We start from the raw sequence: 17500 nt of genomic DNA, 5'->3' as shown, positions 1-17500 counted from the left end.
GAAGCAGAAACCAACAATCTTAGTATTAGATTGATTCATGTATAATAGGAAAAACAGGATTCGGAGAGCATTGTTTAAAAATTGTCTGCTCCTTTAGACTTCTGGTCTCTGTTGTCCATTTGGTTGGATAATTAGGCATGGTCACGCGGACAAGAAAGCTATTCTTAATATGTGTAAAGGGGGGGGCTTTCATGATTTTTCACGTTATCTGAATAATTGCATATTTGCCTTGTGTGGTCTTGAAGTGCAGTGAGGAATCCGGGCGTAATTTAATGGCACTTTATTTCCTGTTTGATTTATTTATTTTTTTACATGGTAGTCACCACTTATCAAGGTCCGGAAGCCACTTGGGGGATAAGGGTTATTGCGTGTACAGTAATCAATGGGATAAATCGTAGTAATCGTGGGATAAATCGTAGTAATCGTGGAAATTTGATAAAGTGAACGGTTTATCAGAAATTTGATAAAGGGAACGGTTTATCAGAAATTTGTTTATGTTGGACTTGAAGACATCCAAGTTGTAGTCAGGTGGGAAACAGGCAAACGGAACAGAGTTCCACAGGCATGCAGTTCTAAGAAAGAAGCTTTGTACATAGAATCTACGTTTTGATTCAGGCACAGGTAAAGAATGGGGAAATTTATTGACAGTGGTTTCAGCTAAACGGGTGTTTTTCGAGAAAGATTGCGAGAGAGGACCAGAGATTGGAGCTCAGACGGATTGGGCTCTTTCTTTTTCCTTTGTTTGTTATGCTGTTGCTTTTATAAGAAACTAGCCTGGGTGCCCGGCGTTACTCGGGTGTTTGGAGGTGTGTATTGAGCAAAAAAAAAAAAAAAGTGGTAGTAGGCAGGCAGGCTCGAACCTGTATCGCGAAGGAGAATAAGAACGTGAAAAAAAAGACGTGACATCTTTGTTGTTGCGCCCATTAGCCAAACTGGAAGTGACATAGGTTTAAATAAAGGCTAGGCAATCGAATAGAGGGGATGACTTCCGAAAATATCGGCGGAAACAGAGACTGCTCCCTGTAGAATAGTACCAAGTTGAGGGCGAAGGAATTAATGTTCTTAGCCAATTTTTCGATATTTGTCATCCGAAAGGTCGAGCTTCAAAACGATACCGATATCGTGCAAATCTGTCGCTTCTGTTGAAAGTTTTAGGCATACATACATACATATATTTAAACAGATAGGTAAGATCTTTATTATAAATTAAGCTCGATAAGTTTATCGTTACAAACGAGCGGGAATCATTTTCATTGGTTGGACATTGTAGAATCTTTTTTACAAAGAAGTCGACATTTATTAAGGCCCTTTATAGGATATGGGTTAAAAAGTATCAGGTGGTCAGTTAGTAGTGGAAATTGGATAAAATTTGATTATTTAAGAGAACGGCTATACAAGAACTTGTTTACATTACACTTGGAAACTACCATATTGCAGTCAGCTGGAAAGCAACCTCGCGGTATAGAGTTCCAAGAAGGAAACTTTGTCCATGGAATTTGCATTTAGTTTTAGGCAAATATAGAAAATAGAGAAAAAATTTTTTTCTGTTTTTATGCTGTTAGACACTTTCTTGATTTTGTTGTTGTTGTTGTTGTTGTTGTTGTTGTTGTTGTTTGTTGTATTTAAAAAAAAATGCGTATTTCAAATACAACCGGAAATCATTTTAGTTGGTTGAACATTGTTGAATCATATTTATGTGAAATCAAGTTTTCCTTTATTTCAGCAGAAACGTATAATTTTATATACAAACATTTTTATATCCAAAAAGAAATGAAATGGAAATAGTAAGGAAAACGAACAGACAACGAAAGAGGGTAGCTTATAAAGCTAGTCACATTTAACGTTCGTATAGCATCTCTACCCACCATCACAATGAATCGAGTGAAAATACCTAGTGATTTTATCTTCTAAGTTCCGTGAAGATCTCGATTGATAAGATACACCTGAAGAAGATTCGGAGGTTACATCGACGGAAACGTTGTGCGAATAACACTCGATTTGAAAACGGTAGTCTGGTAGTTCAAACATACGAATTTTCAATTCTTATCTCAAAATTTCAGATGCATAATATTATACTCTAATATTTTAATTTAATGTTAATTTCATGCAACAGAGATCTGTGCCCCGACGTTGCCCAGTAAAATTAAGAAAGCTAACAATCAAAACCTTTAGGCGTGAATTGATCGGAAAAGATTGTAAAGAATCTTTCCACCCACAAAGCTTATCATTTATTCACGAATGATAATATATAAAATTATTATTGACAGGTGGGGAGTATCCTCACTGGATTTTTGGCCTTGCCACTCGATGCATCTGTTTTTAATGGTTGTTTAGAGATTTGATTTTTATTTGAAACTAGCGGGGGTACCCGGTGTTGTCCGGGTGTGTCGAAGTGGGCGATGTTTAAAAAAGTAGTAATAGCGGAGAGGGGGGTTCAAACCAACAGTAGGCCTCCCCCCGGGCAGAGAAAGATGTTAAAAAATGGTAGTATGCAGGCGGGCTCAAACTTGTAACGCAAAGGAGAAAAAGAAGGTTAAAAAAAACCGTTACGTCTTAGCCGATGCCTCCATGGTGAAACCGGAAAGCGCGAGCATTAGAATTAAGGCTAATCAATTCAACGGAGACGATGACTTGCGAAAATATCAACGAAAAAAAAAGCGCCCCTTCTTTGTAGAAAACCGACCAATTGAGGGTAGAGGAATTAATGTTCTTAGCCAATTTTTTTATATTTGTCGTCCGAGAAGTCGAACTTCAAAACGATACCGATCTCGTCAGGTTCAGTCGCGTGTGTTGAAAGTTCTTGGCAGACAAACGCACAAACCCACACACAAACAGACTGGCGAGATTTCTATAATAGATGTAGCAAATGAAGGAAATAGCTAGCTCGGTTACGAATGAAGTGAAAGGTATGAAGCTGGAGTTTAATTTCGTAATGAAATCAATGTGTACAGAATGATATCCAATCGCTCGTTTTTTTTTTTTGTTTATTTATTTATTCATTTTTTTTGCCACAGTGTCTGTATTTATGTCTGTGTTGATAGTATGATCATGACTTTAAAACAGATACATCATTATCACTAGGGCTAGGACAACAGCATATTTCTTTCATTGTTTTGACTCTCGAGTGTGTATCCGTTGGCATGTTTTATATAGAGTGATTGTGGTTCTCAGTTGATTAACTGTGTCTAACTGCGTGAGATATATACTCGAGAGTTAAAACAATGATAAAAATATTCTGTTGTCATAGCCCTAAATGAGGAAACAATGCCTGGGAGGATAGTCACACGACAATAAAAAAAATATATACTACACTACTTCCTCCTCAAAAGATGGTAATTCCTGTCATGATGGTATCATGGCCACAGAACAGATACTACATTATTACTTATACTCCTTAAAAAGGAGATAATGCCTGGGATATATTGGCAAGACATCACCCCCCCCCCAATGTGATGGTAATCCCTGTGATGGTGGAATAAATACCATAGAACAGATATTACACCATCACTTACACTAAAAAATGATGAGGTTATGCCTGGGAGTATGTTCTCATGATAACAGAACATGTACTACACTCTCCCCTCGAAAAAAAAAAATCCCTGTGATGACCGTCTGTGTAATAATAAAACGAAAGCTTTCATTTAATTACATATTCATAAACGACCTCCCTGTTAAATTGTGTCCGAGATGGGTTTATCTGCTGGTGACAGCACACGTTATAATAAATATGATGGGGAAACGAATGCACGCAAATACAAAGTAATGACAGAAATCTTAGAAAAAGAGAAGTTCTCGCACAATTCAATGACAGTGATAACTCACCGAAAACAACCTGTGGTGTTCCCTGGATTCAGAGTGACAACAGGTCTCCTTAGATTTCCAGTAATCTCTATCTCTTTCGATAACCTTTGCAAATGAATTTACGTCATCCCAACAGCCGCTTGCCATTGATTTCTCGCTGGCAATGACCCTTGGTCATCATTGAAATTTGAGTGCAACAAATCTCCCTAGATTTCCAGTACTCTACACTAAATTAGTTTGCATTATCGCAACGGCAGCTCACCTTTAACATTATAAGAAAGCTTTTCAACTATCTATTGCCAAGACTACATCCTACTTAAAAGCTTATCCTTTTAACTATTCGCTTCATATTCACAAACCACATTAATTGTAACAAATATACTGAGGAGATTGCCAAGGCTGCTGCAAAGAAAGTAGTCTCCGTTGCCAGAGCGAGAAAATCGTTCACTCTTGAGAGTATCCTATATATCTACAAAGTAATCATTCGCTCATACATGGAGTATTGTTGTCAACTCTGGGCTAGTGTATCTGCCACTAGGCTATACCTATTAAAACTTATCCTGCCTTGACAGAGTTCAAAATAGACTTCGTAGCCTAGTGGGGGAAATAGCCTTTTCCTTTCCATGTAACCCCTTTCCCACAGAAGAAACGTTGCGAGCTTGTTTCTGCTTTATCGTTATTTCCATGGCAAGTGCTCGTCTAAGCTCCAATCTTTCACGAAAAAACTCTTCTAATTGAAACCACTATCAATAATTTCCCCCACTCTTTATCTCTGCCTAAACCTAAGCGCAGATTCCATGAACAAAGGTTCTTTCTTAGAACTGCACGCATGTGGAACTCTCTTCCGTTTCGCTGCTTTCCAACTGACTACAATATGATCGTCTTCAAGTCCAACGTAAACAAATTCCTGATGAGCCGTTCCCTTAAGTAATCTAATTTACAAAATTTCCACTACTAACGATTACTACGATATTTTCCCATTGACAACCGTACACTCATTAACCTTTATCCTCGAGTGGTATCCGGACTTTGATAAGTGGTGACTCCTTTGTAAAAAAAAAAATAGAGTTCAATAAAAGGATCGTGAATCTAAATAGGACGCGAACTATCGGCAAAGATCCAAACTTTATCGATATCATGAATTTAAGTGATCACAAACATTTTTATATAAAGATAAGCAATCCTAGACCTTCCCAGGTACAAAATAAGTGATCCAATCACTCTACCTGATACAGGATAGTAAAATGAAAGAATAATTTGCATTTAACCATAAACCTGAAACATTCATTATGATTCGAATTAAGTATAAATATATGAAAGTCTGACGGGTAAACATGAACGTAACCGTGTTTTCGCGATAAGAATAAGCGATCCCAAACTCTTCTAAGCAACCTATGCAAGTGTTGATTAGTTTAATATAGAGCAATTTTTTACATGTAGCCGTAACCTTAACACAAAGAATATTTGGTTTTAGAGCGAAGTTTAAAGTAAGGGTAAATTAAGCTCATTCGACACGTATGTCATGTAATTTTCATCAGTTCAATCTTCTGATACCTCATTATAATACAACAAGTAGCTTCTTTCCAAAAAATGAAGGATTGTAAAATTCCTTCCCCGTTGACTATATTCCGCTTAACTACAACCTTGGTTATTTTAAGACTAAGGGCAATAGGCATCTCCTATCTTTGCGATAATCATGTCTTGTTCAGGTTAGCTTCTTGCATCATTTATCATCATATATTGTCTGATGCGTTTGTCCAGAATTCTTTGGTCCCCTAACAAAAGAAGGGTGCACCTGAAAATTCACCCTTGTCCGTTCGTCACTCTCCACTTTTCTCAATAACTATGTCTTGGAATTTTTTGAAATTTTTCACAAATATAAAACATGATATAAGTAAAAAAAGTAACAGAACGGATTTTCCGGAAAAACTCCGGTTCCCTCCGTATGTCATGTAATCTTCATCGATTCAATGTTGCATTTCTGTGCCTGCTTTATAAATATTTTAATGGAATGTGCTCTGATGAACTCATATCACTTGTGTCCCTTCGCCGTGCATACTTCTGCTTAACCCGATAGCAACAAGATCCATCCCTTCACTATTGAGGTCCGTAGATCCCGGAAAGCCACCTAGTCTAATAGTTTCCTTCTGCAGACTGCTAGACTTTGACTGTACTACAATGCAATAATTTAAATCTAAGCCCAAAACAATAAATGTTAAGGGGTCATAATAGGGGTGAAAGTTAAAAAAAAGAATTGACCGCTTTTTTTTTTTTTTTTGCTCAACATACACCTCCAAATACCCGGGCAACGCCGGGCACCCATGTTAATATATCTATAACAGTGAACGTGTCTGTGTATATGTATGTCTGTGCGTCTGTGTGTACATTTCCTTACGCAATAACTTTGTCAATTTTAAGTCTACAGACTCTAAATTTGATATACAGGGTACTGAGATCTTCAAATAAAGAAAAAATTTAAAAAAAAAAAAAAAAAAGATTCTGCCACACAGAATTGGAAAGTGTGGGTCATCTGGTATCAAGTTGCAAGGTTCTTTTGGGGGGATGGTTACTACACAGCGAGATGATGGAGTATGTAAGTACCTCCACTGGACCATCTATAAAGAATTAAACATCTAATGTAGCAGCAAATCCTGGGAACATCGATCTGAAAGAACTGTTGGAAATGACTTTTATACCATGCATTACGACCATGTAATCCCTACAGCCACCTACCTTGAAAATGCCGCTGTGAAACCTGACATAGCTATATGGAATTAGTCAGAGAGAGTTGCAGCCTTGGTTGAAGTGAGTGTCCCTAATGATGGAGGTCTTAAAAGAGCTGAAAGGGAGAAACAGGCCAAATACCAAGGTCTCATGTATGATATGAACAGAAACTGGAATCTTAGAGAGATATCAATCATACCAGTTATTATAGGTGCTACATGGCTTATGAAAAAGAACCTGAAGTCCTACCTAACTAATATTCTTGGTGAACCAAGTGTAAAAGAGATCCACACAATTACACTTAAGAGAACAACGAGGACACTAAAAAAGCTCTCGGTTGGTTTCAATAAAAAGCGGGGCAACGTTGGCAGCTGGTTTGGCTCCCTGATACCCAGCATTACAAGTTTCAAAGGAAGAATATAAAAAAAATGTGTGTGTGTGTGTGTGTGTGTGTGTGTGTGTGTGAATATAGAGGCACCTTTTCTCATATAACATGATATTACGTCATATATAATTATCGTGTCATGTACAGTATTACAATGTGATAAAATAAATTGTGCCTAGATATTAGAATTTACTTCAACATTGCTCAATACGTGAATAGGGGTTTATAATGAAGTATGAAAATATGAATATATGTCCTTACTATGATATATATATGCATACTCAAAGAGAGAGAGAGAGATAGGAGGAGGAGGAGGAGGAGGAGGTATAGATAGATAGATAGATAGATAGATAGATAGATAGATAGATAGATATTTTATTTGTTTATTTTGCCAGGTATACGTATGAGTAGAGATGACTGATTTTTAATTCTTGGCACGTGTTTCGCAGTCAATACGTTTCATCAGCGTAATTCACTATAATATGATTCGAACTTACAGGATCTGTTGTAAGGTGTCATAACAATTACACCAAGAAGAGCCTATCTGAAATCTTTTGCTAATATATCGCTTACCAAATTTTTGTCATAATATTATTATTGTTATCTCGCGATAATGCATATGTAAACGAGTAAACTCATGCGTAAGTAATGGAAAGAGACTTTTCAAGCTCAGAGGAACTAATCAATACCACTAATATAGTTATCGCTAAAAAATAACAACAAAATATTTGTGCGTATATTTTCTGATATATACCTATAAAGCTAAGTTTTTCTCTCTCTTTCATTGATATTAAAAGCTCTGTTTTTCTATTTAAAAAATTATTAAAAGGAACATTGCATGTAATATACTCAGTAATAGATATGCGAATGTGAAAGGTAACTAATTCACATATTCCTTTGTAAGACCTAGCGTTAATTAATTATTCATTATTTATAATGTTCTTATTAGATGATTCGTTTCATTTCACTGTTATGCTGATTTGTATTTATGCATAGTTCTTACATTCTGCATAATTGCGGAGAATTTAAGCTGGAAATGTTCAACCACACGGATATATGTGGATATATATATATATATATATATATATATAATAAAATATATTTTAGTCATCGACATACAGACCTGTTTCGTTGTTTCACAACTCATCAGTGCCGCTAGACTAACACCTATCCCAAGCCGAGGATCGAACCTAGAACCGTCGTGATGACAGTCGGCAGTTCTACCCCCTGACTACGGAATGGGTGGCTGAAATTAATCTGTCCGAACGTCTATTTAAATAAACATCCGTCCGCCACTCGTAGATGGCTCAAACGTTTGTTTGTAAACAAACCGCGAGCTTCGCATTTTTTCAGCTAAATTAAGTAGCGAGTAAGATAATTTACGATAGTGCTCTACCCAAGAGGGGGGGGCTTTATAAAATATATTTTAGTCATCGACATACAGACCTGTTTCGTTGTTTCACAACTCATCAGTGCCGCTAGACTAACACCTATCCCAAGCCGAGGATCGAACCTAGAATCGTCGTGATGACAGTCGGCAGTTCTACCCCCTGACTACGAAATCGGTGGCCGAAATTAATCTGTCCGAATGTCTATTTAAATAAACATCCGTCCGCCACTCGTAGATGGCTCAAACGTTTGTTTGTAAACAAACCGCGAGCTTCGCATTTTTTCAGCTAAATTAAGTAGCGAGTAAGATAATTTACGATAGTGCTCTACCCAAGATCATATATAAGCTGAACGTCTGTGTGTGTGTGTGTGTGTGTGTGTGTGTGTGTGTGTGTGTGTGTGTGTGTGTGTGTCTGGTCACGAATAGGATCCTATATGGTTGACTATTATAGAAAACTTATCACATATAACGATAGAAGATGTATCGAGACACAGGAATGGGTATGTTTGATCTGGTATAATGAGGATTCATTAAAATTGTGGGGTCTGCGTACGCGCCTGATCCACAATGTATGGAAATAAAAAATGAAAAAAAAAATGTTTACAAGTTTTTTTTATATAGATGTACATAATAATACTTTGATAAGTATGTTTTAACTTAAATAGGGGTGGTATAATAAAATTGTGGGGTCTGCGTTCGCGCCTGGCCTCCATAATAAATAAAGATTTTCATATCTATTTGCGTAAGTATACTTTGATAATTATATTTCAGTTTGAAGAAATATGGTATAATAAAATTATTGGGTGTTCGTTCTCGCCTGACCTCCATAGAATGGAAATATGTCACAAAGTTTAAAAAGTTTTTTTTAATATAGATCCACAGAATATTGTGATAAGTGTTTCAGTGTGAACAGGTATGGTATAATAAATTATGGGGTTTATCTATTTTATTTTTACTTTCATCATATTTTGCTTTGGTTTTGATACCCCCAAATTCGAAGCTATAGCTTTACAACCCTTCCTTTTCATAACCTATCATACTTTCATAAATCAGAGTCCATTTTCTGTAGGCTGTTTTAGAACCCAGTCAACGACGGATACTTTAGCCTTGATGGAGGAGAGATTAGACGTTAGTGCCACTGTTTCAAAAACCGCAAATTTAAACTAAATGGAATATAAGTGTTTAAACAATCTATACCTCATTTGATTCGCCTTTCCTTCCTCTATAATTTCACCAGTTTATATTTGACTTTTAATTGAAATATTCTAGTGCCCACGTCAATTAAAAAAAATAACTTTACATCGAGGAGGCAAAAAGAAACTTCGCACAATGGAAAATTGTTATTTAAATGTAACTTTATAACATTAATACAACACAAGTACAACAGAAACGCAAGGAATTAGTTAATATTTAGTAGCATAGCCCTTCTGCGATTTGATAGCTTGCAATCTTTTGGGCATCCCACTTTTCTTTAATTTTTGTCCAAAGTTCTTCCAGATTTGAAATTTTATCATTGCGTAGCTGTTGCTTGATGTAATGGCATACGTTTTCGATAGGATTGTGTTTTGGAGATTGGGACGTCATGCTCTTCAAGGAACCTCTTGACATTGCCATGCCAGCTGTGTGAATGGGACCATTATCCTGCATCGGATTATCATCCAAATTCTAGTCAAAGTAGGGAGGAACATATGGATGTACTTGGTCGAATTAATTCGACCTTGCAAGCGAAATATAGGCCCTATACTATTGGCACTAATAGCGCCCCACACCAAAACTGAACCTCCACCACCTTGCAATGTTGAAACTGGGCACCTAGGAGTTAATTTTTCGTCTTTCATTCGACGGATGTACTGCCTACTATAACTGCCTAGCCTATTGAATTTGCTTTTGTCGCTAAAAATCACTTTCGACCAATATTATAAAGTCCAGACGGCGCTTTCTGTTCTGTACAGAAATCATTGGCTTGCGTCTTACAACACAGCCTCGCAAATTAAATTCCTTCAATCTGTTCTTAACTGTAGAAAGGGAGCACGTTTTAACAAGATTACATTTGTTGTTGAATTTGGGGAGCCGTTTCAAATCTGTTTCTGAGGTTGCGGATCTTGATAGCATTGTCTCCCCTGTAGGAAGTAACTTTAGGACGACCAAAGAGGGGCATCACGACATTGATGGTGTTTTGATGGTTTTGCACTCATTCGTACCGTTTTCTCATCACATTTCCATCTGCGTCCGATTTCTTGATTAAAAACCCGAGAAAGATTGAGAATTATGAGCTTTTGATGATCACTAATAGAAAGTTGAGGCACGCGAACTAAATGTTACGTTCTATAACCCGTAACAACAACAATTACGATTAGAGATGCTTTGTTGCTTAAAAGCTGGATATTTTAAACTGGTCATTTGTTGCTGCGGACTTTCTTTTTACCTTCTCGATTTGAAGTAATTTTTTTTAATCGACATAAACACTGACATACTTCAATTAAAAATCAAATATGAACAGCTAAAATTATAGAGTGATAAAAGGCGAATCAAATGAGGTATAGGTTGTTTTAACAGTTACATTTAATTTAGCTTAAACATGACAAGTGCAGACTTTTTTTGTTTTTGGCGCCACTGTACATTTACGATAGTGCTCTACCCAAAGAAAGGGGGCTTGAATATATAGTCATCAACATGCAGTACTGTTTTTGTTGTATCACAATTCATCAGTGTGGCTAGATTAGCACCTTCTTATGGCCGGGGATTGAACCTACAACCATCGCGTTTATAGTCGACAGTTCTACCAATCGGCCCATGGGATCAGTGCTCGCAAATGGCCTCAACAAATGCACATTTAAATAAACACTCGTCTACCGCCTATACAGTGTTCGAGCTGATTGTTTATTTACAAACAAAAAGCGACAGTTTGGACCTTACTACTATATATTAGGTTTAATATAGCAATCAATAGAGTATTGTCTCTATGATAACAAATAGTATTCTACGTAAATTAAACTATTTGAACGTATCATATATATGACTCGGGTGCCATCAGCTAGAACTCTCCACCCTAATTTCTTAGTCTTTTAGTCACGTCTATGCGCATATATCTATATATCTATAAAAGTGTACGCGTCTGTCTGTCTGTCTGTCTGTCTGTCTGTGTGTGTGTGTGTGCATTTCCCTATGCAATAATTCTGTCAATTTTTAGTCTACAGACTCGAAATTTGATATACAGGGTACTGAGATTTGGGAAAATGTATGTGATCGGGTTTCTGCCAGAAAGTTTGCTGTTAAGGCGTCAAAGTTCAACCATTTGACCTTTGAGAACTCTACCAAACTCCTCCGACAATTTTGGGTCTAAACACTTGACATTTTAGATATTGGTTCCTTGGATATGGATCTAACTTAATAACTTGATTTGAGCCCCAAACAATAAATGTTCAGGGGCCATAATAGGGGTCAAAGTTTTTAAAAATTACCGTTTTTTTTTGTTTTGTTTTTTTGCTCAGCATACGCCTCCAAACACCCGGGCAACGCCGGCCACCCGTTGCTAGTATATATACATAGAGAGAGAGAGAGAGAGAGAGAGAGAGAAAATGTTATGAGGAGGAATTTACTAATCAAGGAAAAGCAAATTCCAAAACTGAATATAAATACAGTTATTTATATTCATAGAAATGATAAGTCTTTTAACGTGACTTTCTGATTATTTCGCTAAAATCTTTTTCCTCTCATGAGAAGAAATAGCATTCTTTGAAACTCCGCAGATTAACGAGCACCCATCTTTGGAGTATTCTGCCAAATAATAAAAACTTTTTGTAAAATTCTATTTTACAACTCTGTTCTTCTTATTATTTATACATATACATATACGTGTGTGTGTGTGTGTGTGTGTGTGTGTGTGTGTGTAAATTCAACCTTTTTTTAAAAGATGGAAGCCTGATTTTCGAAGACAAGATTCAAGCAGGAAAACTAGCAAGGGCTCCCGGATGATCCACACATTTCTATAATTATTAAGATTATTTACAACTAGACAAAAAAAAAAGTGACAAAAGTTATAGCTTGTTGACTTAGAATGAGTATTTTATGCTAAATTGATAGTTCGTTGCACCTTTTCTCAACAAAGTCTCAGTCAGGTCGGTCCAGTAGTTTCCGAAATGAAGTGGAACGGATAGACAGAAAGACAGGCAAAGTGAAATATAATATAGATTTACTGGCAATCTCTTATAATTGCGTTCCCAAAATTAAGACGGCGAAAATGGGTATAATTTACGTAAATAGGGAATGTAAGTCACAAAGCATGAAACGAAATACGAAACCATATAGAAATATTTAATTTCCAAAAATTATTTTAGTTTTAGGACTTCTTTTGTTATTATGAAACAAAAAATTTAAAAAAACTTTTATTTTTTACATTTCTATGAAAAATATTTTTAATATTTAAAATATATTCATATGTTAATATTTTATTTCCAAAAATTATTTTAGTTGTAACACTTCTTGTGTTATTATGAAACAAAACAAAATTTTTTTTATTTTTTTGTTTCTATAATTATCATTTTTAATATTTAAAATATACTCATATGTCAATATTTTATTTCAAAAGATTATTTTAGTTTTAACATTTATTATGTTATTATGAAACAGAAAATATTTTTTTTTACATTTCTAGGAATAATTTTGTTTATATTTAAAATATATTCATATGTCAATATTTTATTTAAAAAGATTATTTTAGTTTTAACACTTATTATGTTATTATGAAACAGAAAATATTTTTTTTTACATTTCTAGGAATAATTTTGTTTATATTTAAAATATATTCATATGTCAATATTTTATTTAAAAAGATTATTTTAGTTTTAACACTTATTATGTTATTATGAAACAGAAAATATTTTTTTTTTACATTTCTAGGAATAATTTTGTTTATATTTAAAATATATTCATATGTCAATATTTTATTTAAAAAGATTATTTTAGTTTTAACACTTATTATGTTATTATGAAACAGAAAATATTTTTTTTACATTTCTAGGAATAATTTTGTTTATATTTAAAATATATTCATATGTCAATATTTTATTTAAAAAGATTATTTTAGTTTTAACACTTATTATGTTATTATGAAACAGAAAATATTTTTTTTACATTTCTAGGAATAATTTTGTTTGTATTTAAAATATATTCATATGTCAATATTTTATTTAAAAAGATTATTTTAGTTTTAACACTTATTATGTTATTATGAAACAGAAAATATTTTTTTTTACATTTCTAGGAATAATTTTGTTTATATTTAAAATATATTCATATGTCAATATTTTATTTAAAAAGATTATTTTAGTTTTAACACTTATGTTATGTTATTTCTAAAAATTAGTTTACATTTTTTATTTTTTACATTTCTATTAATATATTTTTTTTAATATTTAGAATATATTCATGTGTCAATACTTTATCTCAAAAAATTATTTTAGTTTTAACACTTATTGTGTAATTATGAAACAAAAAGTAATAAATTTTTATTTTTTATATTTCTATGAATAATTTTGTTAATATTTAAAATATATTAATATGTTAATATTTTATTTCAAAAAATTATTTTAGTTTTTACACTTCTTGTTTTATTATGAAACAATAAAAAATAATAAACTTTTATTTTTACATTTAAATGAATATTTTTCTAAAATATTTACAATATATTAACATGTTAATATTTTTTTTATAAATTAGTTTGAACACTTCTTGTTTTACGACGAAACAATATTTTCTTTTGGCACTTCTGCATGAGTTATTGACCCCTGTTCTTTGAATGAGAAATGCCCTCTACCGGCCGTTCTGTGAACCTCAAATATAAACACGCGTCTCCGAGAACGCAAAAATATATAATAACGAAATGAATAACACAAAAATATAAGAAAAGCAAAACATTTATTGTATAAAAATATAATTTTAATGTTTTAATATGATTTCTTTTAAAGTAGTGATTTATAGTAAAACTAAAATAAATGTAAAAAGCATGAAACATTTATAGATTGTTTTTAGAATTATTTTTTTTTCCCTGTACGATTGTATAAAATGTAGCAACATATAATAATTTTTTTTGGATCATAAGATTCCACAAAAATATATAAAAATATAATTTTAACAAAATGTAGCAAAATATAATTTTAAAAACTTGAAACATTTATAGAGGTTTAAGAAATTTTTTTTACACAAAGATTGTTTGTTTGTTTTTTTTTCGCGGTAAAATTGTATAAACATATCAAAATATAATTTTGGGTTTGTCAATAGAGCAAAATATAATTTTAATATAGAAGTTTTTTTTTATTTATTTATAAAAATTTATAGAAATTTTTAATATTGTTTTTTTTTTCAATGAGTAATACGACTTATCGACTCCTGTTCGACTGACACACGCCCTCTATCGGCCGTTCTTGAAACTAAAATGCACCCATTCACTTCATGGCACTGTCATTCAGAAGTGCCTTCCTTTTAATAATTGTTAAACTCAAAAAACTTAATTTGCTGATTATTATCAACAGTGTTGAAAACTATTTAAAATTTATTATTTATTTAATACTTATTTTTGAAGAAAAAAATCCTATTTTTTCACAAGGTTAGTTTATTTTGCTCCTTCCAAAATGGAGGAGGGGAGAGCACATCGTTTTATTTTCCCTGCGTCCCGAAATAACGCTGAAAGAATTTATTTATGAAAATGATTTTTAATTATGGAGTTATTTAATCAATATATTAATAAAATTGTGTGACTTTTTCTCGTTAAGAAGAGAACGTGAGAGAGGGGTGAGAGGAGTGCAGGGGGAAAAAGGGGAGATAAAAAGTTAGAGGAGTAAATGAAAGAACGAGAGGGTATGTGAGAGTAGTGAAGAAGGGAAACGGGAGGAAAAGTGAGAGGAGTGAACGATAAGTGGAGGAGGTATAGAGAAAGTATGAGCAAGTGAATGGAGAAGTGAGAGGAGTTAATGAGATAAAAAGAGAGAGGTAGTCATAGGAGTGACAGCGAGAACGAGAGGAAAGAAGTGAGAGGATTGAAAGAGAGAAAAAGGGGAGAAAAAAGGAGATAAAGGGATGGGCATTAGAAGGGTGAAGTGTGGAAAGAGTTAGAATAATGAAGGAGCGGTCAAACGCGTGAAACAAAGAGAGAATATGGGAGGATTGAAGGAGAAAGAGAGATGGAGGGAGAAGTTAGAAGAGTGACAGATTGAAAGACAGAAGTGGGAGGAGTAAAAGAGAGATCATAAAAAAGAAGAGAAAGGAGAGAGGGGGAGAAGTTAGAGGAGTGAAAGGGAGAAATGGGGAGATATCATAGCGTTAATGTTCTGATTATGGGATATAATAAAAGTCTGCAACAGTAATGTCGTATTTTCGCGCGTCTAAAAAAGGAAATTCGCTATCTTTTCCGGTTTTTATTTCATCTTCATTTTTTTTTGTCTTGTTCTTTTTCCGTCTTCTTATTTACCTTATACACGTCTCTTTGCTTTTGTGTTTAGCTCTGTGTTAGTTTCAGTTTCTTTTTTTCTTTTGTTATCTTTTTCTTTCTTTTTTTTTTTTTTTTTTTTTTGCTAATTTTTTTCTTCTCACCCTCTCTTGACTTTCCTTATCTCTGCGCCAACGGTATTAGTTTCTTCTTCTTTTTCTTGTTCTTCTCTTTTTTTCTTCTTCTTATTTTGTACTGTTCTTCTTTTTCTTCTTCTTCTTCTTCTTCTTCTTCTTCTTTTTCCTTCTTTTTGTTATTATTGTTTTCCAATCTTGTAATTTTCTTCTTTTTCCTTTTCTTCTTCATCTACTACTACTACTACTACTACTACTACTACTACTACTACTACTATTACTACTGCTACTGCTACTTTATCAATCGTATTATTATTACTATATTCCTTCTTATGTCCACTCTTCCTCATTTTCCCCTCTCTTATCGTCTCTCCTTTCTCTCTCTTTATCAATCATTATTGGTTTCTTCTTCTTCTTCTTCTTCTTCTTGTTTCCCTCTCTACTCCATCTCGTCTTATTCTTCTTTCGTATAACCTCTCTTTCTCACCCTCCTTCTTTACTTTTATTTTCTCGCCTCTCCCTTCTCTTTTCCTCTCCTTTTATCAATCATTATTGGTTCCTTCTTTCTATTCCTCATCTTTCTTTTCTTTTTTTTCCTTATCTTTATTCCATCTCCTCCTCAATCTTTTCTCATAGTTTTCTTTTCCTTTTATTCTTTTACGATTTATTCGATTTATTCCTTATTTTCTTCCTTCCTTTTTCTCTTTATTTCTTTCCTTTCGTCGTCTCTGCCTTTATTTATTTCTTCTTCCGTTCATTATTCTCTGTTTTCTTTTATTCATTCGTTCGTTTTTTTTCTCTTCTTTCTTTATTCTCTCTATTCCTTTCTTTCTTTCTTTCTTTCTTTCTTTATGTCTATCCTTTCTGTTTTTGATTTTCTTTATGGCTGAAATCACGTGCCATGTCCGAACTTCTTCGGTATGACATGACGCACGAAGCCAGTCTCCGCTCTGTTCTGTCTTGATCGTCCGCCAGCTACACCACCTCGCCTTCCGCCATATCCGTCTTCCTGTTAAATGTGGTCATGTCTGAACTTTCACCAAGAAGGGACATAGTCACGTCCTTGACGTCATAACGCACCAGCAAGAAACAAATGGAAAAAGGGGAAAACTCCGAATCCGTGGATTAATACGAGCTAAAGTCTTATAATGGCTGACAAGGAAGTACAAAACGCAGGTCATTATTTTGGTGAGAAAACAAACCGATAAATAGAAAAACAAAAACAAAAGTATACTTTGCTTCTTTTTTTTTTTGCTCAAGCACTATTAACAACCTTAATAAATACATTGTTTTTCTATCATTGAATATCTTGCCTCTGGAATTATATATATACTAGCGGGGGGTACCTGGCGTTTCCATGGTGTTTGGAAGTGTGTATATAGGAGGAGAGGATCCTGTTTTAAGATTATAAAAAAACACGATGTTATAAAAAAAAATTGGAAAAACCAAAACAAAGCAAAACCGCGAACAAATGTAAAAAAAAAAGGAAAAAAAGAAAAAAAAGGTGTAAAAGAGGAAAAAAAGGTTTAGGTAGGAAGGCAGGCTCGAAACTGAAGCATCGAGGCTAAGGCGGGAAAAATGCCTGACACGTTACCTCTACGGCAAAGAGAAACACAATTGAGAACAGATAAAATTAACCCTTT

The sequence above is a fragment of the Euprymna scolopes genome, chromosome 15, assembly GCF_053919585.1.
Source record: "Euprymna scolopes isolate OS-2025 chromosome 15, ASM5391958v1, whole genome shotgun sequence".
Taxonomy (NCBI): Eukaryota; Metazoa; Mollusca; class Cephalopoda; order Sepiida; family Sepiolidae; genus Euprymna; species Euprymna scolopes.
The sequence above is the reverse complement of the archived record's forward strand: the minus strand, read 5'-3'. Positions refer to the sequence as shown.